Consider the following 24,693-nt stretch of genomic DNA (forward strand, 5'->3'; position numbering starts at 1 on the left):
TCATAGTGAGTAAAAAGTAAACTGAGTGCATGTTTTGGACAGAGATTCACTTTTAATGTGTATGTATAATACAATACAGATATATAAAAAACACTCCCAAAACAGAAAAAAATTACTAATAAATTATTACAAAATATTAATAAAAACTATAAAATGGAGGCAACTTTGCCTGTGGTAGAATGTATGAAAAAATCTTTATTGCAGATACTAATTTGACTAATTTAATAATACTAATTTTGTGTTGTAAGATTTATGACTTTCATGCTTTCATAGTGGTACTTAGGAGAGCCTGACATTTTTTATCAGGTGGTACACACTGTAAAACGTTTGAGAAACACTGATAAGCGTATGTGTGCTTTTGGAAAACATTTAAAGCTGCTGTACAGAATCTTTGAAACAAGCTTGAAACATTTTTAGAATATAAACAGAGCGTCTGCTTCTCTCTACAGCTCCTCACTCCACCAGGGCTGTTTGGCACTTTCTGATAGTGCGCAAATGTGATGTACGTACTGCGACAGTCATACAGACAACTGGACAGTCCAAAAGTTGGCCTACCTATTACTGGCTGAGGTTTCAGTAGAGTTGTGGCTGAACCACATAAAAATATATGATTAATTTTAATCTCCCCGATCCATTATAATGTTATGTTGGAATGTTGTTACAGGAGTTATAAGGTTAATGGGCATTCAGTCAGTTAGCTAGTTAGTATCCATTTCAAACAGGACAGTGGTAACAACAGTAGGCTACTGACAATTTAAAGTTTTAGATTTTAAACAGGCTGTATACATTTCAATGGGAGCAACAGGACGGTCAAATATCGCTGAATTTACTACAGAGCAGGACGGATTGTAGGGTAGCAAACATCGTCGGAAAACACGTTTTCAACACTGCAGGTTACCTGGTGTAATGTTTTTCAGCTAAAAAGAAACATGGTCTGACTCCTACCTAACTATATAAAGAGTAACTGAAGGTTAAATGCAGCTAATATGTCCTGTTTTAAGCCAGGCACTTATACCTCCTCTCCGCTGCGTCTCAGCCACCATCGCTCTAGCAGCAAGAGCGCTAGAGCCAGAGCAGGGGAGATGCGAGCTGGAACAAGGGTTAGGGTTAGTGAAGTGAAGCTCTGTTCTTTAGGTGTTGTTTTTGGTTCTTTTGTGAACTCCTTGATGAGTCATTGATGCGCTCTCGGAGTATTTTGCTAGGTTGGCCTCTCCTGAGAAGGTTCACCATTGTTCCAAGTTGTCTCCATTGTGGATATTGGCTCTCACTGCCTTAGAAATGACTTTGTAACCTTAATAGATGTCAGTGACTTTGTTTCTCAGCTCAGGAATAAGGTGTTACTTTATGGGCTATTTTTGCCCACTTTACGTTGTCAGACTGGTTATATTTAAGTGATTCTTTACACAGGACCAGGTAGGTTAGGATAACTGTTTTTTATCAGTTAATTCGGTCATTTAAAAACTGCATTCGTATTTCGACCGGTTGTTTTTTAATATTTAAATTTATTTGATCTGAAACATTTAACTGAAACAACTATGCAGAAAAACTAGGAAAGCAAGAAGCGGGCAAAAACTATTTCATGGCACTGTATATGCAACCCATTAAATATGTCAGCTTATGCATTTCAAATTTCTGTAAGCCCACATGAGACCTGACAGTCAAATAAATCATCTGTTTCAGAGTTGTACTTTTGATTTCAAACTGTGATTGAGTATATGGGTGGGATCTTTGAATAATGCACAGATCTCCAGAGAGTTTCATCAGTATGCATGCTGCCTGCCTCTTTATGCTAATTCCTTACACTAGAAATAGATTCTAACTACATCTCAAACAATCCATTCACAATCACTTGGGCCAAGTCCAGCAGCACAGCGTATTTATGTGATATGAAGAAACATATTCACTGCCTTTTCCCATGAAATGAGCTCTTTGCCATCATTATATCTTAAAACTAAGCTCTCATTTATAATACAGTGCCACAAAACCTTGGATAAAGGACAGCGATGCACAAGACAAACATGATTGGAAACAGCAACTGCTACTTTGAAGTAGCACAAAGTGAAGAATGAGAAACTGAAGCATACTCATAATTTGCTTTAAACATACTGAGACTGCTCATCTGGAATATTTGGGATAGTTTGCCCTGTCTTCAAAGATTACTGTGTTGAGAAAGTGTGCAGCGAGCCACTAATAACAACACTGACAGAGGGAACTAAAATCATGATGAGAAGCACAGCAGTGTGTTGCATTAAAATTTATATTTCATTGATTAAACATGACATTAATCACAATGGCACAAATAGTTTTGTTCATTAAAAACAACATTTTAGAATTCATCAGTATCACACCCCACCTTTGTGATATCAAAGTGCTCCCTACTCAGTGTTATAGATACTGGGTATCTATAACACTGGCAACTACACAGTGTGCAGTTGTGTTTTTGTCATACATACGCAGAGCTGACACCAACACAGACTGATGCACACATACACACACATTCACACAGAGCCATTGAGAAATTTCAGTACTTTCTGAAATCCATCCATCCATCCTCATCCGCTTTATCCGAGGCCGGGTCACGGGTCTGAAATGTAAGACTATTTTCAAATACAAAATATCTTAAACACAGTATGAAAACATTAAAAGGGATTTTTTTGGAGTTGAACATTTTTATGCGCTGTGTAACTTCAGCTGTAAAACCACACAGTAAAAGTGCACGAATCTTCCCTGAAACTAAAAGACACAGTAATTCTCATCAGCCACTTAGACAGCAATAACCATAATACCCAGAGAAGGCAGATGAGAGTGCAAAGCTGAGCCATTTTACTGGAATACCTTTCCCCAAGCAGCTCTCTGTGTATTCCTGACCACTGGCAGGCATAATAAAACAGCACACATAGCTCTAGGAGCTAATTATGCCAGTGCTGTTAATCTGTCTGGCTGCCTGTCAGTGTTGGATTGTCTTGTTTGTTTGGACTTGCACTGTTTGCCCTTTGGCTTTGGTCTTGGCATTGATCTGAGTCATAAAAAAGGCGTGAAAAACACAAAGGGAGAGAGCTCACGCAGGAACCGAAATAAAATAAGTTTGCTTGGTGTACATTGCTTATTACAGTCCAGCGGGGTTTACAGATAAATCCCAAAAGCTAAACTGAAAATGCAACAATATCAGGAATGTGAATATATCAAAGTTTAAGGGTGTAATTTAACCCTTTAAGACCTACCATAGAACCAAGTCCGCCAGAGCTTATAGTATATTTTTACATGCTGTGGAGCCATTATTTGGAGCATTTCAAGTTGCTATACATCAATACAACCATTATAGCCCAAATTTTAATAATATGTCTGCAATAAGTGCATAGTAATTACATAAATGGCAAAAAAGTGCAATAAACTACAAAAAAAATTTTAAATCGTTTTTGATTTTTTAACATATATTTCTAGTTAGAGAAATTTAAGAGGCTTATCCCTCAAAACTGTAAATACAAAAAAGTTGCACAAACTAGTTTCCCACCAAAGGAAATATTTTTTAAATGTCTTCATAGTTTTATTTTTAAGATACACCAATTTTCATATACTGCAGGAAAAACAAAAAAATATATTATAGTGCAAATTTGCAAAAAAGCAGCATATGCATCAAAATAAAATATTTCCAGCAGTGCAATATGAGTCCTCAGCATCCCAGAAACGACACAGAAAGTCATAAAGTCAAACATAACTTTTAAAAACACAAGTATAGGCTCATAAGGCCACGATGGTAAAAAACTACATTTCCGCAAAATGACGTCACTTCCGGTTTCGGGCAGGTCATGCCGGACATGTGATAGTTCGTGCTGATGGACGTAGGAAGTGTTACAAACAGCTGATCGGATCGGCAAAGCCTGTTTCTGGAATATTATGTTTTTGTTGCTGCAAGTGCTTTTTATGCAGTTTTTGCAAAGCTATATGTGGAAGGAAACTGTGACCGAGGACAAGCTGATGGCATAAGGTGTAAGTACAACTCCTCCGGTTTCATATGCAAAAATAATTATTGCACTAGCTTACGTGGTTGCAGAGCTACCGGGATTTAAAAATAGTTACGCAAAATGGAGCGTGTCCGCTCCGACCAGCTTTAAAGGGTTAAGTCAAGACAAAATTCTTATTTAAGTAAATTCTTCTGTTTGGCAGCAATACTTCTCAGCAGTTATTTTAGTTCATTTTAGTGCAAGCCTCTAATCTGTGTACAAAAAGTCAAATTAGATTAAAAAGAAAGGTTTTTTACTTTACATAATAAGGTTTAAAAAGCTTTACTTACTACATAATTAAAGCAAGTACTTCTAACACACGTGCACAGTTTCACAACATTATGGCCTAATTAACAGCTCATTTCAGAGCATTAACATGATCAGCGTGGCTGGCTTGTCCAATTAAAGCATGAAACTAATGCCATCTTCTTGCCTCCATATATAGTACACTACAAGCCAGTAAAAATGATCACTATATTAAGCCTCACACTTGCTATGATAACAGAGACATATTTGTTTCCACAGTTAAACTATCCCAATCGTTAGATTTGTGCACCTATCGGTTTAACAATGTGACTTGTTCATACATTTCAGAGTTTCAAGCGCAACCAAGATCGCCTTTAAAGAAGTCAGGGCGATAAACCGCTGGTACTGTCTTCCAAAACAGACTCAACTGGTGTCTAAAGTGTAAATAAAGTCATGCATGTTGTGAATAATTGGTTACAACAACTCTGTGTTTGTGCCAGCTATAGCCAGTGATAGAAACACTGGTTTTATTTACAGCCACAAAACAAAAAAATCATTTGCACACGATGAATTTCAAACTACAATTTTCATACAATACACACATGTCAGGAATTTCACTGTTTAATTGCAGTTCCGTCCCGTCGAAGCTAAATGGAACAAGGCGGAATAAACTCATCTAAAGGGGACTAGATTAACTAGTCTCAATTTTCCCCCCCCTAGCCTCCTGCCAAGGATATCCAATTAGGAACATTTTAACATGACAAACAACTCTTTGCACCAGCTGTGATTTTATTGTTGGATGGAGCTCCTGTATGGATGGATGGATGGAAGTTTTTAGCCAATGCAATACTTGGTGTACACACATACTCACAAATGATTTGTGAATTGTACATGTGTTTGTTCAACCACTTGTAACCACATGCAAAACAACGGCACCAACTCTCACTCATTTTAACCTTGGCAGGTACTAAACAGTAGAGTCACCAACATAAAGGTATACATTGCAATAACCATAATTGTGCAATAGCAAGACAGAAAATCCATTTTTAACATGACCAATTCTTTTTTTTCTTCATTATAGATTATATCTTCAAGCTACTGCAGCAGCCAGGAGCCGTAATTTAGACACAGCCAGACTAATATACACACACTGCCCATGTAATTCTTACTTGAACCCTGATTAGTTTCAATGAAATATTTGCATCTCTTTTTGTTTTGCGTGCAACATTGATCTGCAGAGCGAACTGAGCAGCACTTTAACTGCTTTCTTCCACACGAATCCCTTTCTTTGCAAAGGGATCGATAAACTCTTCATAGAGAGGCCTTGCTCTTGAAGACACCAGACAACTCATAAGAGACAAGGTCTCGGACATGTTACCGTGGATTTGTGGGCTGGTTTTAACAATATTCACCAACTGAATTCAAGAAAGCCTGAATTCTACATTCAGGTATATTAAATCAGCAAAATGCACATAAAGAAACTATTAACTATATTAGATTGTCTTTTTTTTAAGATTAATTATGTGATTTTAAACTTAAAACAAGACAAGACAACACACATTCCTGGAATACTTTGATATAAACAATATTCCTTAAAGGACTGGAAAACCTAGATCCCCCAAAATGTGGTTAAATACTGTTTGTTTGGCACATGTCAGCAATGTTGGAAGGCACTTAAATAGATGATGCCCTCCTCTACTTTCTTAGTTTCAGCCACCATGAACATGAAGCTGAAGTTTGTTGTTAGGGTCTCATGCAGTCTTCTTCATGTGTTGATCATCACCTCATGAAAACCCAGAACTCTGTTTGTCAGAAGGATTTATCGAGCTCTGTTCAAGGATGATTCATTCAGGAATTCTTGTAAATCACTTCAGTGCTGGACTGTATGTGTCCTCAGGCTGGATAAATTCTAAATGTTCATAAAAGCTGGGATAATTATAGTCAAACATTGCAGCTATCATTTCTGGTGAGTGCCATTCAATTTGTAGTTCAACAAGTGCATGTGGTTGGGCAGCACAGTGGTGGAGTGGCTAGCAGTGTGTGCTCACAGCAAGGTTCCTGGTTTCAAGGCTGTCTGGGCCTCCTCTGTGTGGAGCCTGCATGTTTTCTCTGTGCCTACATACCTCCTCTCAGCCCCCTGGCTTCCTCCCACAGTCCAAATAACCTGTGTTAGATTAACTGGGGACTCTAAAATGGCACTGGATGTGAGATAGGTAAAGTGTTTTGATTAAATGTGTGTTTAGGTTCGACTGAAGCACCTGAGAGTGTTTAGAATAAAGACCAATATGACTGTATGATTAAATGTCTTGTAGTCAAAGCGCTAAAAGAAATGTGAGTTCACTGCATTAGTATCCAAATGTAGATAGAACCAGAGAATCTGAACAAAAATGTGTAACATCAGCTAGTTAATGTGAAGTTGAGATTTTTAACTTTTTTTTTAAACTATAGTCTTAAATATCAAAATCTTTAAAATGAGATTAAGGCTAAGCAGTGACTGAAGAGTAACCAAAGTCTACAAGTAACATAAAAAAATGAATGGGAGCGTACATAACATGAACTCCAATCCCCAGGCAACAAGCGTCGGCAACCTTCAACATCAAAAGATCCATTTGAGCTCTTCCTACCAAACAACAGAAGACAAAGACAACATGCAGGATAAATTAGAACATATAGTATATGTATTAATAGGATTAAGATTAACCCTAATTCTAACCCATGGTTCATGAGCTGCAGGTTGCTGACCTCTGCCCTATGTCTTATACCAAAACAGTCTTTCCAACCTCCTAATATATACTTTATGGTCATTCTGAAGATGTCAGACATATGAGCCACAGCCTGGAATCATCTAGGGTTTAATGTGGATGGCTTTGCAAAATCCTCATTGCATTGCAATTGATATTTTTTCAGTGAGAGTGATTATACAAACTATTAAATTTATCTGTGCCAGAGATAGCCATAGTCCACCACTGAACCACAAACCTTCCAATTAGTAGATGAACAGCTTTACCTGCTGAGCTAAAGCCACCCCCTGCAGCAACAGCAGATTTACTGAATGTGTAAAAACCCAGCAGCCTCATAACATTTTAATAAATGTTATGAAATGTTAACAGTTTATAAAGCCGCTATGATTTGTTAGAAGTGTGCAAATTAAACATCAGAGACACGTCTTTCTTAGTGTTTCCTATATTTCTGGGTGGTTTGTTCTTCTCTGTGATTAGAAAGCTCATTAAGACTGTTGTACCACAATTAAAGTCATCAAGGACAATTTTCTTAGCACAGGTTCCTCCGTGTTGTACACTGAGCTCGCTCACTGCCCCGAGAGTTTGCTTACACCCACATATATTAGTTTACCTTATGTAACAAATTACAGTAATCGTGCTGTATTTATTGATTTAATGTTTAATACTTAATGATTTAACTTCATGAATTAAACTGCCAACTGTATTTTTTCATGCTGAATAGAAGAGCCATCACACGGTGAGCTTTTTCTGAGGAAACACTGAATTTTCTTTAAAGACGTAAATGCAAGACTGATGCAACCTTGTAAAATCTTTCTGAAAAATACAAACAAACTGTGCTTCATTTCTGCCATGGTGGGGTCTGGGGATGCCTTGCTGTGTTCAGCAGGCACACACTCACATTCATCAATAAATTAATGTGCTGTTTAATATTCAACCGGGCAGATTCAGATGTACAGTACAAACGCTAACCATCTACAGAAGTCTTTTCTCGCCAAAGAGTTTATCTGTTGCTTTAATTCCACTTAGCTTTTAAATGCTGCAGGCTTTATTGCTTTAGCTGTTTCCTTTAGCATGGGGTTAGTGGCTAATGTGCTTGTTAATGGTTAATACCAGCAGATTACGTTATGTTAGCCTACAGTGATTACTGGGTATAGTATGTGAAATGTTGTTGGTTAGGGTGGTTAGGATTCCACAGAATTGCACTATACAAGCAATTTATCCAATTTAAACACTGGTATCTCAACACGTGGGGCAAATAATGTACATATAAGAAGTTAGTGTTATTCAAAACAAGATGGTTTCACAACTTTGCCCATAAAAGAAAATCTTTCCATCCATTTTTTCACTTCCGCTTACCTTTTTGAGGCTCATGGGGGGAGTTGGGGCTAACTTAGCTACCATAGGGAAAGAGCTGACAGGCATCCAATCTGAAGCAGGGCTAAGAGAGAGACAGACAACCAGTCGCATGTTCATGTTACCTACAAGGAAACACTTTCTATTTCACAATGGACCTCAAGCTTGCAGAGAGAGCAAATATCAACTCAAGCAGGCGAGCAGAGATGCACAAGGAGATGACCTAGAAAATGATAGCATTTGGCATGTGGGTTTTCACAGCCACGCCATGAGCAGTTTCATCTGTTCTTATTATGATGTAAGGCAGCACTGGAAGCTACACAAAAGACATTCCTCAAAGTTTCTTAAACAGTTTGCCTAAGGGCAATAGAAATCCAGAGACATTTTGTCACAAGGCCAAGAGGCCGGCACGAGAGATGGACCCAGATGCCAAACAGAGACAGCGATCATATTCACAGGTTTATTTACATACAGGCTGAACACAGTGAGAAGTGAGCGCTTACGTGCAGGAGAGGTAGTTTCAGGCTCAGGGAAGCTGGCCAAGTGAGCAGCCAACACTGGTGAGCTATGGTGAGTGTTTTTCCAACCTAAGGTTGTAGAGGTAGAACAGGTGGTGAGAAGAAGGACAGGCATGCGAGACAATGGAGATCCAAATTTCTGGGTTGAGGCAGCAAGGCAGAGAGACGATGGTGAAAAATCTGCAAACTGCTGGTGAGTGAACGATGAAAGAAAAGCTGGAGGCACAAGGAGATGAGATGAGTTGAAAAATGAGAAAATCACAAGGAGTGTGAGGCCTGGTTACCACCATCAGCAGCTAATGGACAGGTGAAGGAGAGATGGCCATGCCGGGTTTAAATCCAACCTTTTGATTACTACCGGTGAAAGTCAGGTAAGTGGAAGTGGCCAGGACTCCGCCTCAGGGTGGAGCCCAGAAAAGCCCAAAAGGTAGAAGAAAAACAACAGCCACTCAGTCGGACCATGACACATTTTCCGAGTACAGAATACAGATTCACTACATATATTTTTTAAGGGTCTCTGTAATGTTCTTTCCCAGTTTTCCTCATTTTCCCTCTATATACTTCCACAAGCTTGTTTTTGTGTTCCTTTTCCTTTTGGGATCTTTTCCTCCCAAAGCAAAATCACATTGTTTGGTATTGCATGAAGCTTACATTTTCCCCACAGAGACCATCAGCCATCTAACGGATCTAAATGAACTAGAAATTGTGCTTTCTCCAGTGTAAAAAGACAACCAACCAAACAAAAATGTACGACACCAAATTTCTGCCTGAGGTGCATTACAATGACCCTGGCTTTACTTTGGTCATAAGAGAAGCCGAGCCATGGACAACTTACCAGACGTTCCATGAAGCGCACTATTATCAAGACGTCAATTTGAGTAATTTGATTAAATTATTCTGGGAAAGATTCTTTAGAGGCTTTAACAGTAAAGTGGATAATAGAGGAAAAACATCCTTTAGGTTTTAAAAGTTGAAGCAGAAAACATGTAGCTTTTTTTTAGCAATTGTAAATCTAGCATGTAAGAAACAAACTGTTATCAAAACATTTGTCTGTCAAGCAATACTTAATACTACTCAGAACAAGCTCATGCAAACAATCTTAATAATGCTGGAAATATGCAGCACTGTATTACAGAGATGGATTTCTCCAAGAATGTGAAAACAAACAGGTAAGTGTGAAGTGCAAAGACAGAATGAAAGCAATATTTCTTCTACATCAATGATGAGTGTGCGCTTGAGTCCCCTGGGATGCTCCCAACAGCAGTGGTTGATTCGATAATGGGATCCTCGTGTTGCAGGTACTCTGTACATACTGCTCCACAAGCAACAGAAACAAGTAGAAATAAAGCGAGGATGCGTCTTCATTTGGAAATTCATCATTCTGATGCAAATCCAAACATAATCGTGAGACCAAGTTATAGGCTCAGCCTCCCTCTTACCCACGCCTGAATAATGCAATAACATTTCAGCATGACGCATTGTACTGCACACACACATAAATGATTACTCTGCCCAGGACTCACTGCAGTTTTACATTTTTTTTTCCCCACACCTTATTCCTTCTCTGCTATATGCACACACAGAAACGACATCAACACTGAAATCCCATTGTTTTTAATCCGTAATCTGTCATACTCACTCATAAATATACAAAGACCTCCCAAAAGTTTGAAAAGTGCTAAATTACCAGTCAAGGTAAGAGCTGAGTGTTCATTATTCATGAGGAAGATCCTCCATTAACACACAAACAGGTAAGCACAGGTGATTTATAACAAGAAGCCCGTTAATAAATGATGCAAGATTTTATTACCTATTCATTCATCACTATTCTGCTATTGTGGATACTCAGCAGTTACCCCTCCCATTGGTAGCACAGACAACAATCAACAATCAGCAGATATGCTACCCTCACATGCAATGCCACCTACTCTCTCAGAGTAGGACGCTTCACTAAATAACAAGCTTTCCCCCCTCACTATAGCATCAGAGATAATAATACATTCCTCTAACTCCTCGCTAAGACTAATTCAAAGAATTTACAACCCGCATTCAAAAAATGTTGAGACCCTGTATAGGGTGTAAATAATAAGACAATGCTGTGATGTGCAAATCTCATGAAAGCACATCCAAAGTTTAATCTCAGAAAATTTCATATTGATATCAATGCCAGCAAAACTTCTCGAAAAAGTTGGGACAGCGCCATGTTCACCACTGTGTAGCATTGCCTTTTTTTAAACAATAGTCTGTAATGTTTAGAAACTGAGGAGAGCAGCTGCTGGACTATTTGGAGAGGAATGTTGTCTCATTCCTGTGAGATATAGGATTCCAGCTGTCCTTTGTTGTTTTTGTTGTATTCTTGTTTCATTACCAAATGCAAATCCAATTGGTCAAAGGTCTTAAGAACACGCAGGACAGGTCTTCTACTATGAATCAATGCCCTTTAACAGATCCTATTTAATAAGTCTTTTCTTTCTGAAATATTCAAGGCCTTTAACGTAAAACGCATCATGTGGGTTGGAGCATATCTAAAAACTGCGTATAGTTTTTCATTGGTGTTGTCACAGGCACAGGCACTAATGTACATCAGTGCAGTCGTGTCCCGAAGTGTTCCTGAGCCCGTGCACTGACTTCTATGACAAAATCATATCTGTTTTTAATGCAGTTCCACCCGAGGGCTCTGAAGATCAGCTAATATTAATTTTTGGCCTTGACCCTTGTGCAGATTACTCCAAATTCTGCAAACCATATAGTAATAATAATAATAATAATAACAATAATAATATATACTGTAGATGTTTTTTTCATGTTGAGGGATATCATTCTGAACTTTTTCCACAACTTGGAGATCCAGTATTTTTATGGTGAATCTTTGCCCATCTTTATCCTGAGAAAGTCAGTGTTCCTAAAATGGTCTTTTTATACCTGTTGCAAATTAACCTACCTAGTAATGAGATTACATGAATTAGTAAAATGTGTCATTTTAAACATTTGATAAATCTTCTATGTTCTGTTGAGAAAAAAGATGGGTTTCTGAGGTTATAATCTGTAAATACAACTCTTTAATTTACCTAACTCTTGTTACCTGCAGCAACTGTTCATGTTGGTTTGTAACTTACTCAAATTTGAATTGCATTAGAGGTGTGCCAAGAATTTATTTTAAAAGTACATTAGAGAAATATTACAATTTGTGAGGTTTTTTTAATAGTTTCCTCTGGACAGAAGAATCTAACATAGAATTGTTCAGTAACAGTAGATGTGTAGACTGAAGGCAGTTTCTCAGAAGAAGAAACTGTCTTCAGTTTATTATTCTGTTTGAGACTACATGTGGGACTACATTTTGGCCATCAGACAGGTCAGTCAGATCAAGTGAGCCCCCCTGTCCCATGATCCCATGTAACCTAAACAATATTAAACACAGGACTGCTACAGTATGTTGTGGCTAGTTTATGTTTCTGCATATGCAGAATATTAGTATTCTGCAGATACTAATAATGCTGTGCAACACAGCTAACATTTAAATATTTTGGTGATATAGTTTCTTATATCATATTCTTAGTGTGAATTTTTAATTAACTGCAGAGGTACACTATTTCCCCCACAGGAAAACCTGCCTTGACTTTGAATTACAAAAGCCCTTCAGCTGCAGATTCACAAACCTGCCTCTGTGGTCAATACTGATATATGACTTTATTAAATGAGGTTAGAGCTTGACTGGCCTTTAGCTTTTGAATAAGTGCAGCAGGCTCATTGTGCTCACAGCTGTGAGGATTGTTCCTTTTATTATAAGGTTATCACTGCTGAGCATCACATCCTGCTCTTCTAATATTTTAATCTGACGGTTGCACTCAGGAGGAAGAAGAGTTAGAAAAAGACGATTATTTTGACTTGACCCAAAGAAACTGGTATATTTATTTATGCTATAAGGAGAGAGAGAAAAAGCAGCAACCAGGCCATATGTTTTAAGACATCTAATATTAATGCAGACTGCTGCGAAACAGCTAATGCAAGAAGCAAAAGTATATGTTGTTTCATATGAGGTGAGAAGTCATAGCCATTCCCTTGCGAAGGAGGGACATTTAAACTGGTGCCTGCACCTTCAGACTCAAAATATAAAAGATCATGCCTATGTTTAATCGTCATAGCAGTGATCTCCTAAAGCAAAGAAATGGAATAAATGAAGAAAAACGCAACCAGCACATTAATAAAATGTCATCCTCACCTTAGGCCTAACCTCCTGAAGTGAAGTCACAGCTCTAAGAAATGAAAATGTGCATAAACATGTTTATTTAGTCCTGATCTTGTTGCAATTACTTATTATCAGAAGATTATACATGTAACCCTCCCATATCCGCATAGCTTGCAAGAGCCAGCTAAAAAACAACAACAGCTGGTCAACATTTTGCCAGCTAATGTTAGCCTAACTATCGTAAAAATCACACTTTCCCTGTGATAAAAGGTTTGATTACATTCTCACATTGTATGAGAGTTTATTAACAGCAGCTAACAGAGGTTAAAAGTGGCAAAACAGCAGCACTTCCCAGTAGTTCAGCACATCCTCATCAACTCACCACAGTGTGGCTGTTATTGTTCAGATGTGATCTTCTATGTGACAAGAGTCTCATGTGATGATTTAATGATTCAAAGTTTCTTCAAGAGTAAATAAAATGCTTTTCTACAGTGGTGAGCTATAAATCATCTTGAAATCGTACCTTCAATCATTTATCATTAAAAAGGATGATAATGGTTTTTTTTATTACTTAACTTAAAGAAGATGATAGAGACACAAAACCATTTGCTAGTGTCAGAATCTGTGTGCTTTTGATGATTTTTTTAAAGCAAAAGCTGAGAGTTTGTTTGGCACCTGTGAGAACAAAGGTAAGTTGTTTCTCTTTTTCTGCTGGATGGGACAGCCACTTTCTATTTAGTGCTTATTTGCTTTGCTGTGGTGCGATGTGTTGTTTTGACGGGGAAAAAAGATTACATATTTTCATTTGACAACTATGACAACTTGTTTTTCACTTCTACCCCATTCAGGACCTACCTCCAAATTCAGTTGTCAGTAGATTTAGGAAGAGCGTAAAGAAATTAAAATGTAAAGGAACCAGTGGTTTAAATCAGTATTCTAGTAGTATTAGTCTGTGTGAGGGAATCACAAGGATTCAGTTTTATACTACATTTGAGAATGTTGTTGAACTGAAATTCAATTAAGAAAACCTGAAGTGATGCCACCTGGCTAGCATCCCATTTCAAACACTGATTTGCACAATAATAAAGAGCAAAAAGGTATGTTCACAGAGACATGTCATTCAGTAAAGGCTCTTCAATTAATCTGTGAAAAGAAGAGGTTTCTGGCCTCCAGTCAGTACAGTCGAAGAACACCTTCATTCATTTTGTTGTTTTTCTGATCCTCTTCTGATTTTTGACAGAAAAGTCATCAGTGTCATTTTTTTTAATTTATTTTTTAAAATCTCTCTGAAGATGAGCTGATATGAAACAGAATACTTTCTGATGAGGGATCTTTATACCACTGATCATGCAAAGTGTTACACATAGTCAGATGGATGGATGGCGAATGGCCCGTTACATAGAGGTACTGAAGAACCAGGCTGTCAAGTTGGCTTTGAAGGGAGCAAAACGAGGAGGCAAGTGTAGCAGATGAAGAAGGCACGGCTGAAAGGAAACTAATGGAGACGGACATGCAGAGGTCAGAGATGGGAAGAGAGACATCTAAGAGGAAAGAGAGACATGGAGGTGGGGAGGGGGGGGGGGGAGAGAAATAGAGCAAGGCAAAAATCAAAGAAGACAATATCAAATGGAGGGCAAAGGGGGGAAAGTCCAGTGCAGAATTAAAAGGGAAGGAAGATAACAAAGTGGTGTTTGATGGTAAAATAAAATAGAGAGAGAGAGAGAGAGAGAGAGAACTCTGCAAGTAGAGAAATAACAATTTCTCTTTGGTTGTGTCAAAATGAAGGTGGAATACTCTCCACTTATCTCAGAATTGTTGGCTTGTTGCACATTAAGCACATTATTCTCTACATTTATTTATTTGCTATGATTTGCTACTGTCAGAGCAACATTGCTGCACTTACTAACCCGGGTTTGTTTGTGTAAGAATTATGTCATCAAAATCAAGCATTCAGCAGATTAAAGCAAATACTCAATCACATGTTGCTTTATATTTTATTACGTTGCAGAATTTACCAACTTGTGCATACTTACATTGCTTTTTTTTGTTCTCACTCTTCAAGTAGGTCAGGTGTGGGAAAGGCCCGCCCAGCATTTCATGATTTTTAAAGTACTGATGATGTCATGTCTGACATCGCCAGGTTAAACCAGTAGGAGGGGGGGGGGGGGGGGGGGGGGTGTTTCAATAGGAATGCTTCATTTTGTTTGTTTGAGGATGCAAAATATTTGTTGACTGTTTTTTCTTCTATAGAGACATTTAGTTGTGTAAATGTGAGTGTGAGGTGTTCTATGTAATTCTGAGTCATTTGTGTTGAGTTTTAGATTTCTCAGCTCAAGCAAGTGGTAGTGACTAGACTAACTGAAGGTAAATTGATGGTGTTGGTCAAGTTACTTGAAAAAAGTAATCAGTAACTAATTACTGATTACTTCCCCAAAAAAGTAATCCCATTACTTTACTGATTACTTATTTTCAAAAGTAATTAATTACTTAGTTACTTTTTAAAAACACGATTTACAACCTGAGTAGGTGATAAAGCGATAGATCTTTCAGCCCAATTCTACTTTTTCTACATAATCCAGCATACAAAATGTAATCAAATGGAAAGGTCCCTTTTTAAAACTTGTTTTATTAGTTTTAATCTTTTAACTTTATGCATCAAGCAAAAATTTAATTATATGCAACATTCTCTGATTTGAATAAATTAGTTTAACATTTAAACCTATTTTCTACACATTCCAGCACATAAAATAAAATAGTTTTTGTGTTTACACTCACTCTTTCAAATAGATGCACGTAAAACACAGCAGAAAATAAATAACATCAAAGACTAGCAGTCCTGTTGCTCTATTTTCACCTGTAAAGCAGGAGTGGTGTAGGCGGAGGTTTATCCTGGTGCAGGTGAGCCGCAGCGGTCAGTTGAAGAATCCGCGAGTTTCTCTGTGAGTTTCCCATTACGTCGTTGCGCACTTGGTGCTTGCTTGGAAGTTTAGGGGTTTTTTTCGCTGTAAAAAGAAGTTTTCTTCCCACGCACGATGGACGCTAATGTTTTTGTCACTTTTTATGGAATCAAACTCAAAGTAAGGTCAGTACTTCCACGCTTTAAACGCTGCACGCTCATACTCTCTCCCACAATCGATATATGATCGATTGTTGATCTGCACACAGCTGTTGTCACTAACGGCGCACTCGCTTACGTCACCGTCGTGAGAAATTCTCGCAAAAAATCACGGTTTTAGTAACGCAGTAACGCAGCGTTCCTACGGGAAAGTAACGGTAATCTAATTACCGTTTTTGCAATAGTAATCCCTTACATTACTCTTTACTTGAAAAAAGTAATAAGATTACATCTCTGCTTATATGTAGTCAGTCTCCGCTTGATTCAGATGGGGGAGGAGAGGTGAGCTGTGTTACCGATCCATGTGCTCTTTGAGTTTTGTTAATTAAGTTAATTTGGGGGAGTTTTGTTAAAGTTCACATATGATGGAGGTCACTGTAAATAAATTGCTCATCTCTGGGTCTGCTCAGCAGACATTTGGCTTCCTTGACGCTCAAGTCAGACTATTGCACATTGGTCCACAACAGTAAATCTGTCTGCAGTTTGGACCATCCCTGATCATAGACTGTGATAATTATGTAAATAGAAAATTGTTTAGGCAGCCTTCTCCCTAATATTTGAGTGTCTAAATTCAGTGTGGAGTATGGACACGTTTGTTAGGAGCTTCCTTAGAAAATTCCATAATTTTTAATTTAATTTTTTTTTTCTCCATACAGGTGATCCAGGTGTTTTGTTTGTTTTTCTTTCTTTCTTCCCCCCTTTCTCACCATCTCTTCTCCCCTCTGTTTTTCTTTCTCTCCCTCCCTCTCTTTCTTTCATTCTTTCTCCCTGTCCTATCCCCCAGTCATCTCTGTCCCGTCTGTAGCAACTGAAAATAAAATAAAGTAAATACATAATTATTGTATGGTTTTTACTAAGCTAACTACCTTTAATTTAGTAAACTCCCACCGTAAGGGTGTGTTTTAACTGATGAAACTGTGTCGTACTCAGGCTCGGACATCTGATTGCTGCCTTTTATAAGTTTATTCCACAACCATAAACTAACACCAGTACAGTAACCGTGCCTTTACAGAAGCCAGGTAATCAACTGAAAGACACAAAATAAAACAACCATACAACATTAACAAAGCAACACTATTAATGACAGTACAGTTTAGTAATAGTCATATTTATAGCTTTAACACGTTACTTGGTTAACAAAGAAACTCACCAGCTCGGCTTCATCAGTCATAACAGCGATATCAATGAAAAGAAGATCCGGCAGGTAGGATCTATGAGCGGCCGTTAACACGTACCATCCCAGACTTAGATAAATCACTCCGTCTTAAATAAATTTGTCATTTAAAGCAAATATGAGTCTGGCTGATAATAAATCACAACAAACAAATTGGCATGTTAGTAATATGGGAAAAAACCACACACCTCCCACTTGGGCTACATGCCAGACTAAGTAGGCCACAATAACCAGTAGCAATAAACACCAATATAGAAAACAAAAAGTCTTATAACAGTGTTTTAAACAGGTTGGGCCTGGTCCCCACACCCAAGAGTCCCCAATCTGCAAGTATTTCTTGGGTACTCAGGGGGATGAACCACGTTCCTCTTGCTCCTCTACTGGCAGTAACACCACCAACCTCCTTACGTCCCTGTGGAGAATGGTGGAATGACATGGTTCCCTGTCCTTCCTTGCCTGAGACCAGTTGATGGGACGACTACAACAAATCCTTACTTTGACATCTCGAACAACACCTAGGTGATCTGGATCTGCCTCTTCCACGCGGCCCAGCTTGAAACGACCCCTAAGTGCGTTCTGATCTGCCACCCAGACAAGGTCCCCAACAGAAACATTTCTCGCCGGGGTATGCCATTTTTGCCGAACAAACAGGTGCGGCCCGGCCAACTGACTCCAGCGTCTCCAAAACTTGTCCACTTCCACCTGGACTGCACGTAGACGACTGAATGGGTAGGCAGGGAACTCAAAACCCATGTTGTCGCCCCTGGGCCCTGCCCGACCCAACAACAAAGAGTTTGGTGTCAACACATCTACAATTTCTTCCTGAATTTGAGCTCTGGCCCCGATAGGCCTCTCATTGGTGAGGTTGGCCGCCAAATAGAGGAGGGTTTGGAATTCCAGAGCAGTCAAGTTTCCCTCCTCACCAACGTTACTCAACGCCCTTTTCAACACGCGAACAGCTGCCTCTGCTGCTCCATTCCGGTGTGGGGAGTCCGCTGGACTAAACTCCCACATCCAGTCAGACCCAACTACGGCTGCCTTTCTTTGGATCTCTTCTTTGTCGATACTCGCAAGGAAATCATAGAGCTCCTTCAGCGCAGGTTTAGCTCCCACGAAATTGGTCCCCTGGTCAGACCAGAGTTTCTTGGGGTGACCCCTCAGGGCAGTAAACCGCTGGTATGCCTTCAGGAAGCCCTCAGTTGACAGATCTTCAACTATGTCTGCATGAACGGCTCTTGAGGCCATACAGCTAAAAACCACGCCCCAAACTTTCTTCTTCACTCGTCGTCTTACTGAGTCTCTGACAAAATATGGACCACACAAGTCCAAAGGGGCTGCTGGCGTAGTGCGTACGGGAGGAAGATCACTCATGACCTGAGTGCATAGCTTGGCCCTGCACTTTCTGCAACTTACGCACGAATCAATCACCTTCCGTACGATCCTGGGACCTTGAACTACCCAGCCCCTCTTCCTCATCCGAAGAAGGGTGGCAGAAACACCTTCGTGGTTGACACGATGGGCGTCCTCAGCGAGCAGAGAGCTTAACCGACACTTGTAGGGGATCAAAGGGACCCCAGACCTCTCCTCCTCAACGGATTTAATCCGGCCATAGCACATCAAGAGCCCCGTTGTTTTATCCTTGCGCACAACCAGGCGGTTGAGCGTCGTCGTAGGGAAAGTCACACCTGCTTGAGCGGCAAGGCATAAGTCCTGAAATGCCTCTACCCGCTCTTGAGCCGCGGGCACCGCCTCCCACTTTAATCCTACAGCAGTTCGACCCCTGCCAGATAACCAAAAGCGCAAGGCTCTGTGGACATAAGCTATGACCCCACAGAGCTTGGCTAGAGAATTGAATCGTGAAAGATCTACTTGATTTATCAAGGCTGAACCCCAGCACTCCTAGATCCTGCAGACATTAGAAGCAACAGAAGGAGACCCCTTAGTCTCAAAAGATGTAACCTTGTTGCTGAATGGTAAGAGCTCCGGACTTACTCGGCCGCCGACCACGGCTTTGACGCTATCAAAGCCATCTGGAGTAGTCGCCCTTTCCTGCGACCTTGTTAAGATGGCAGAAAAAGCCTTTCTTTGGAGTCGACTGACGACTTCTCTAGTCCCAGAGGCCACCTCTGCAGCTGACTTTATGGGCCATTCCTCTACTGGCTTGGTTAGGAACATGGGACCGGTCTGCCATGAAGAGTCCTCACCAAGCTGCTCAGGGGAACATCCTCTTGTGACCAGGTCAGCCACGTTGAACTGGCCAGGAAGCCACCACCAGTCGGTCACAGGCCCAGCCTTCTGTATCTCTCCCACTCGATTGGCAAAGAAGGTCTGGAACCCGTAACTCTCCCGTTGGATGGCACCTAACACAGTCTGACTGTCCAGAAAATGGTACCAACGATCTATTTCCAACCGACTGTACTTCAGAAAGTAACCTTTCAGGCGAGTGGCAAAAACAGCTCCACAAATCTCTGCCTTGACAGCATCTCCCTTTTGTTCGATTGGAGTCAATTTGGCCTTGGACTCCACGAGCCGGGTCTTAACCCCTCCAGATGTTTCCCAGCGCAGGTAGAGGACCGCTCCGTATGAGTCACAACTTCCATCAGAGAACGTGATCCCCCAGGGTTTACCCACCCAGCCGGATGGTGTAATACTCCTGGGAAAGGTGATGGTACTCAGCCGCACGTACTCCTCAAAGAGCTTGATTGCTCTCCCACGTAGTTCACTAGACAGCGGCTTATCCCACGTATCCTTAGTCAGTATCCCGGCCTCCTGAAAGGCTCTTCTGACAAGAATAACACCTTTCTGCTTCAGGGGCGTCGCCAGACCAAGGGGGTCATAGAGCCCTGCTACCTGACTTAGAAGCATACGGCGGGTGAGGGGATTTGGCGTCTTCTCCCCTATGTTCTCCTCAGCGAGGTCTACTTGAGTACGCATCTTTTTCTTTCTTGCAGAGAAGTTAATAGCCACCATGAGGAAGAGCTTGTCTTCTTCCACGAGATAACCCACACCCAAGGCCTTGTTGTCCTCGGTCCGCAGCTGGTTGGGCACCTTGCCTCCCACTAAAGCCAGACCGCACCCAAGGTTTGAGGTAAAACCCACCATGCTTGAGAATGGTTTCAACCCCCTCAAGGATCTCGCTCAGTCTCTCAGGGTCGTTGTGGGACACAAGGATGTCATCCACGTAAGTATCCTCTTCAATAACACGTCTTTCTTCCACTCTGTTGACAAACTGTGGCAGAAGGGCAGTCTCTCGCATGGCAACCTGAGCGATACAACCTGCAGGCTTTTCACCCATGTTCACACGCACCACAGCATAATCCTTGATGTCCTCCTCCAGGGAATGCCTCCACAAGAAGCGGTGAACGTGCACCTCTTGATCCTCCAGCCATACAGAGTTATACACTTTGGAGACATCCCCTATTGCCGCATGCTCTCCCTCCCGGAAATGGAGCAGCACTGCCCTAATGGGATTCAGGACATCTGGGCCTTTCATCAAGATGCTGTTCAAACTAACACCTCTGTACACCTGGCTGCTGTCCCAAACGAGCCTCACCGGCGTGGTGTTGGAGTGTGGGTTGGGCGCCATCAAATGGTTTATCCACCACACGGCTCCTTTCCACTTAGTAAGTAAGTAAGTAAGTAAGTAAAATTTATTTATATAGCACTTTTTTAAGACAAAACGCTGTTACAAAGTGCTTCACAAGAAAACATGTCAAACAAACAATATAGCAACATAAAGAAAGTATAAAAGCATATCAAAAAAGCAATAGTACAATATAAATATAAAATAAAACAACATGTTACGCATTAACATTTCCCAAATGCCTGTCTAAACAGATGAGTTTTAAGCTGTTTTTTGAAAGAAGCCATCGTGTCGATGGTGCGTAGTGGGGGGGGTAAACCATTCCACAGTATAGGAGCCAGGGTTTGAAATGCGTGATCCCCCTTTGTTTTCAGACGAGTCCGTGGGATAGATAGACGACCGCTATCAGTGGATCTAAGAGTTCGCTTTGGAGAATAGGGCTGGAGAAGCTCCGAGATATAGATGGGGGCCCCACCTTGTAGAGACATAAACGTAAAAGTGAGGATTTTGAACTTATATCTATACTCAACCGGAAGCCAATGCAGGGATTTTAGTATAGGAGTGATATGGGAAAATTTATTGCTATGGGTCAAAAGCCTTGCTGCAGCATTCTGAACCGCTTGGAGCCGATTTAGTGAGGCCTTAGATACGCAGGAAAAGAGTGCATTACAATAATCCAGCCGGGAGGAGATAAAGGCGTGGACAAGCATCTCCAGTTCGGTTGTGGAGACAATAGTCCTGAGTTTGGCAATATTTCTTAAGTGAAAAAAGCAAGAGCGGGTCACGGATTTAACATGGACATCAAAGGACAAAGATTGGTCGAAAATTATCCCAAGATTCCGGGCAGTGGCTTTTATCGACGATGAAAAAGCACCCAGATGTTGACTAATCTGTGGCTTGATATTCTCCGGGGCTAGGATTAAGCACTCGGTCTTGTCTGCGTTCAACTGCAGAAAATTGTTTGTCATCCAAAGATTGATTTCCTTAAGACAGTCCATAAGAGTGGATAGCTTGTCTAATTCCCAGGATTTAAAAGAAATGTATAATTGGATGTCGTCCGCATATAAATGATAGGAAATATTTTTGAAACCGCTAATGATCCGGCCTAAGGGAAGAATATATAGTGAAAATAATAGGGGGCTTAGAACCGAACCTTGTGGAACTCCACATAGAAGCTTAGCCACGTCTAACACCGTCCGGGAAAGCTGGATAGCGGCCCCCCTAGCCAGCATGTCACACACCTGCTTAGCATAAGCTGCCTTCCATAATGGATCTTTCTCGAGGCGCTTTTCTGACTTCAGGAAAGTTGCCTCCACAGCTTTGCGGTTGTTAGGTAGGGTCGCAGGGTCCTCTTTCCAGGGATATTTAGCATCCCAATGGGGCTTGTCACTATGATTGTCACTCAGCTTGAAGGTTAGACCCCCTCTGATGATCTCCAACTCTCTTTCATCAGCAAGTGACATTTCTTTCCCTCCAGGGGCGCACTTCCCGCAGCGGCACCCGCCACACATGGGATCACAGGCAGCACCAATACTGTCCCACTGCAGCCATTTGATGATCTCAGTGTTGGATGTAGCCGTGGTACCGACTTCTACGCTGTTCTTTGGTTTTGGGCAGCAGTTATGGAGGGCCACAACTCTCTGAGACTCCGCCCTCATGGAGCATGCCAAATGGGTCGATGAGAGTCGTGCAGTCACCTCCACATCTTCAAACAGATCTGGGTGTGTGCCACTGATGGTTTTCCCCAACGGACCATCCCACAGAACCAAGTCACCGCACCTCATCATTCTCTGGGGGGCTAGACGACCCTCCCGGGTGCTGATGAGTAGCTCAATCTTTTCCGGGCGGATCAGTTCCCCGGGTTCGACGGAGCCTGGGAAAAACTTCTCCAGGCGCTCCGAGTCCACGACGTGACCCACATTGGCAATCTCTTCTAATCCATAGCAAACCATCTCATGGAGTCGCCATGTTCCCTTCTTTGTGGCTACTTTTATGCTCACCAGGTATCTCTTTGTCTCTACTTTTGCCTCCATGCCACCAACACCATGAACAACTAAGGTGATTGGTTCACCAGGCAGACCAAGCCTCTCCGCTGCCTCGTGGGTGTTATAATTCGTGTCAGAGGCTAAATCGATGAGTGCTCCAATCCAGTCTCCCCTCTTGGTGGTGACATCCAACAACATCATGAGGACCGGGAGCTCCTTCAGACAACTCTCATCTTCCGAGCCTCTGCCAGCCCACAACTTTGAAGTTACTTTGTTTGTGCAAGCCCTTCGAACAGCCTCCAGCTGCTCCGGGGACAGACCTGGCCAGCAAACACAGCCTCTTGCTCTTCCGTCGGGCCTCGGGGTTCTCTCCTTTTATCCCCTTTTGTCCCTTGCCTAGCTGCATCTTTCCTAGTTGGGGTCTTAAGACACGGTGATCCGATGAGGCATCACCCCTTCTGCATCCTTCATTACGACACAGAAAGTTTTTACTACAAGGGTCATCACTCCCATGGGAGTCCAGACACCTGGGACACACTTTTGTCTTTTTCACGTAAACTCTCCGCTCTGACGGGTTGGCCTTTTTAAATGCCTTACAGCGGTATAAGCGCCCTGTGTGACCCTCTTCGCCACACAAACAGCAAGGATTCTGTGACAGCTCACCTCTCGTCTCGCTCGCAGTAGCCTTGGTGAACGAACGTCTCTCCATCCTCCGATCAGGTCTCTCTTTTGGTTTCTCGCGGGGGCTCGGATCGGCTGCCCTGGCAGTATTAGACTGTCTGATGGATTGCAACTGCTCCAATTGCACCAGAACTGTCTTCTGATCTTTCAGGAACTGCCATAGCTTATCAAACCGGTTCTGTGGACTGACATTGACAGGATCACATCGGTACAAAAGCCACCTTTCTTTCATACTGTCTGTTAGGTATTTTAGTACCATGGGAGCATTTACTGGATATTGTTTTATACTGACATTATGCAGGAAAACTCTGTCATTCAATAAGGCCCCTTTGTTTTAGTTATTTTTCTCTTTGACCCAAGAATTGATGTGTGAGAATCACAGGCTGGTACAAGGTTGAAATACCACAGAGATCACTCCCTCAGCTACATTAGTTTCTTAATCTTTTAGGAGACGTCTGTTAAAGGCCAAATGGTTTGTTTCAGATTTCACTAATGTAAGAACTCTTTGTTTTGTGCCTTGAAAATATGTCGCTGAGATAATCACAATTGTAGCTGAACTGATAAACTACACAAAGGATACTTCTTTGCTCACAAGGCAGGAAGACGTTTCCTTATTTGGTCTGTACCGGTTTGAACTGAGAATCTGCTGACACACGAACCTTTTTCCTCTATATAAACTGTTGTATGATGAATAAACCTTTGAGTTAGTTTGGGATGACAACCTAGAACAGTCTCCGTGTCTTCTTGTTCTTCCAAACTGCTCCCGGTACTCCGGCCGGTACCGTGATTAACCGTTGATCATGCATGAGAATATTTTAATTTTGTTATATGTTAAAGGATGAACTCTGCTTATTGGTGCCCATGCCTTAGGAGGAAAAGCTCTATCTACGGACGGAGATTTCCTTCACTGTCCGGCAGCTTACTCTCAAGTGACTGGATCACTAACTGATTTTTTATGGCATCTTCACAACCTAGGTCTATTAAGTCCAACAGCGCCCTCTCTACAGTTTGGATCAACTGTAAAACCTCTCTGGGTTTGTTGTTGCGCACGCCCGGTAACTCCTGTAGCTCAAGTACAATGTCATCTGCTATCTGTGATACGTCACCATA

General features: G+C 41.2%; 1 long non-coding RNA gene across 1 annotated transcript; it reads right to left on the minus strand.

The window, feature by feature from the left end:
* Positions 1–2,255: 2,255 nt before the first annotated feature.
* LOC145429584 (uncharacterized) lies at positions 2,256–9,638 on the minus strand. The gene is made up of 3 exons (XR_013909829.1): positions 8,845–9,638; positions 8,345–8,426; positions 2,256–6,867 (listed from the first exon to the last, which is right to left on the minus strand). It is a non-coding gene; the product is annotated as an uncharacterized LOC145429584 (long non-coding RNA).
* Between the last annotated feature and the right edge of the window lie 15,055 nt (positions 9,639–24,693).

This window comes from Astatotilapia calliptera, chromosome 6, assembly GCF_964374335.1.
Source record: "Astatotilapia calliptera chromosome 6, fAstCal68.1, whole genome shotgun sequence".
Taxonomy (NCBI): domain Eukaryota; kingdom Metazoa; phylum Chordata; class Actinopteri; order Cichliformes; family Cichlidae; genus Astatotilapia; species Astatotilapia calliptera.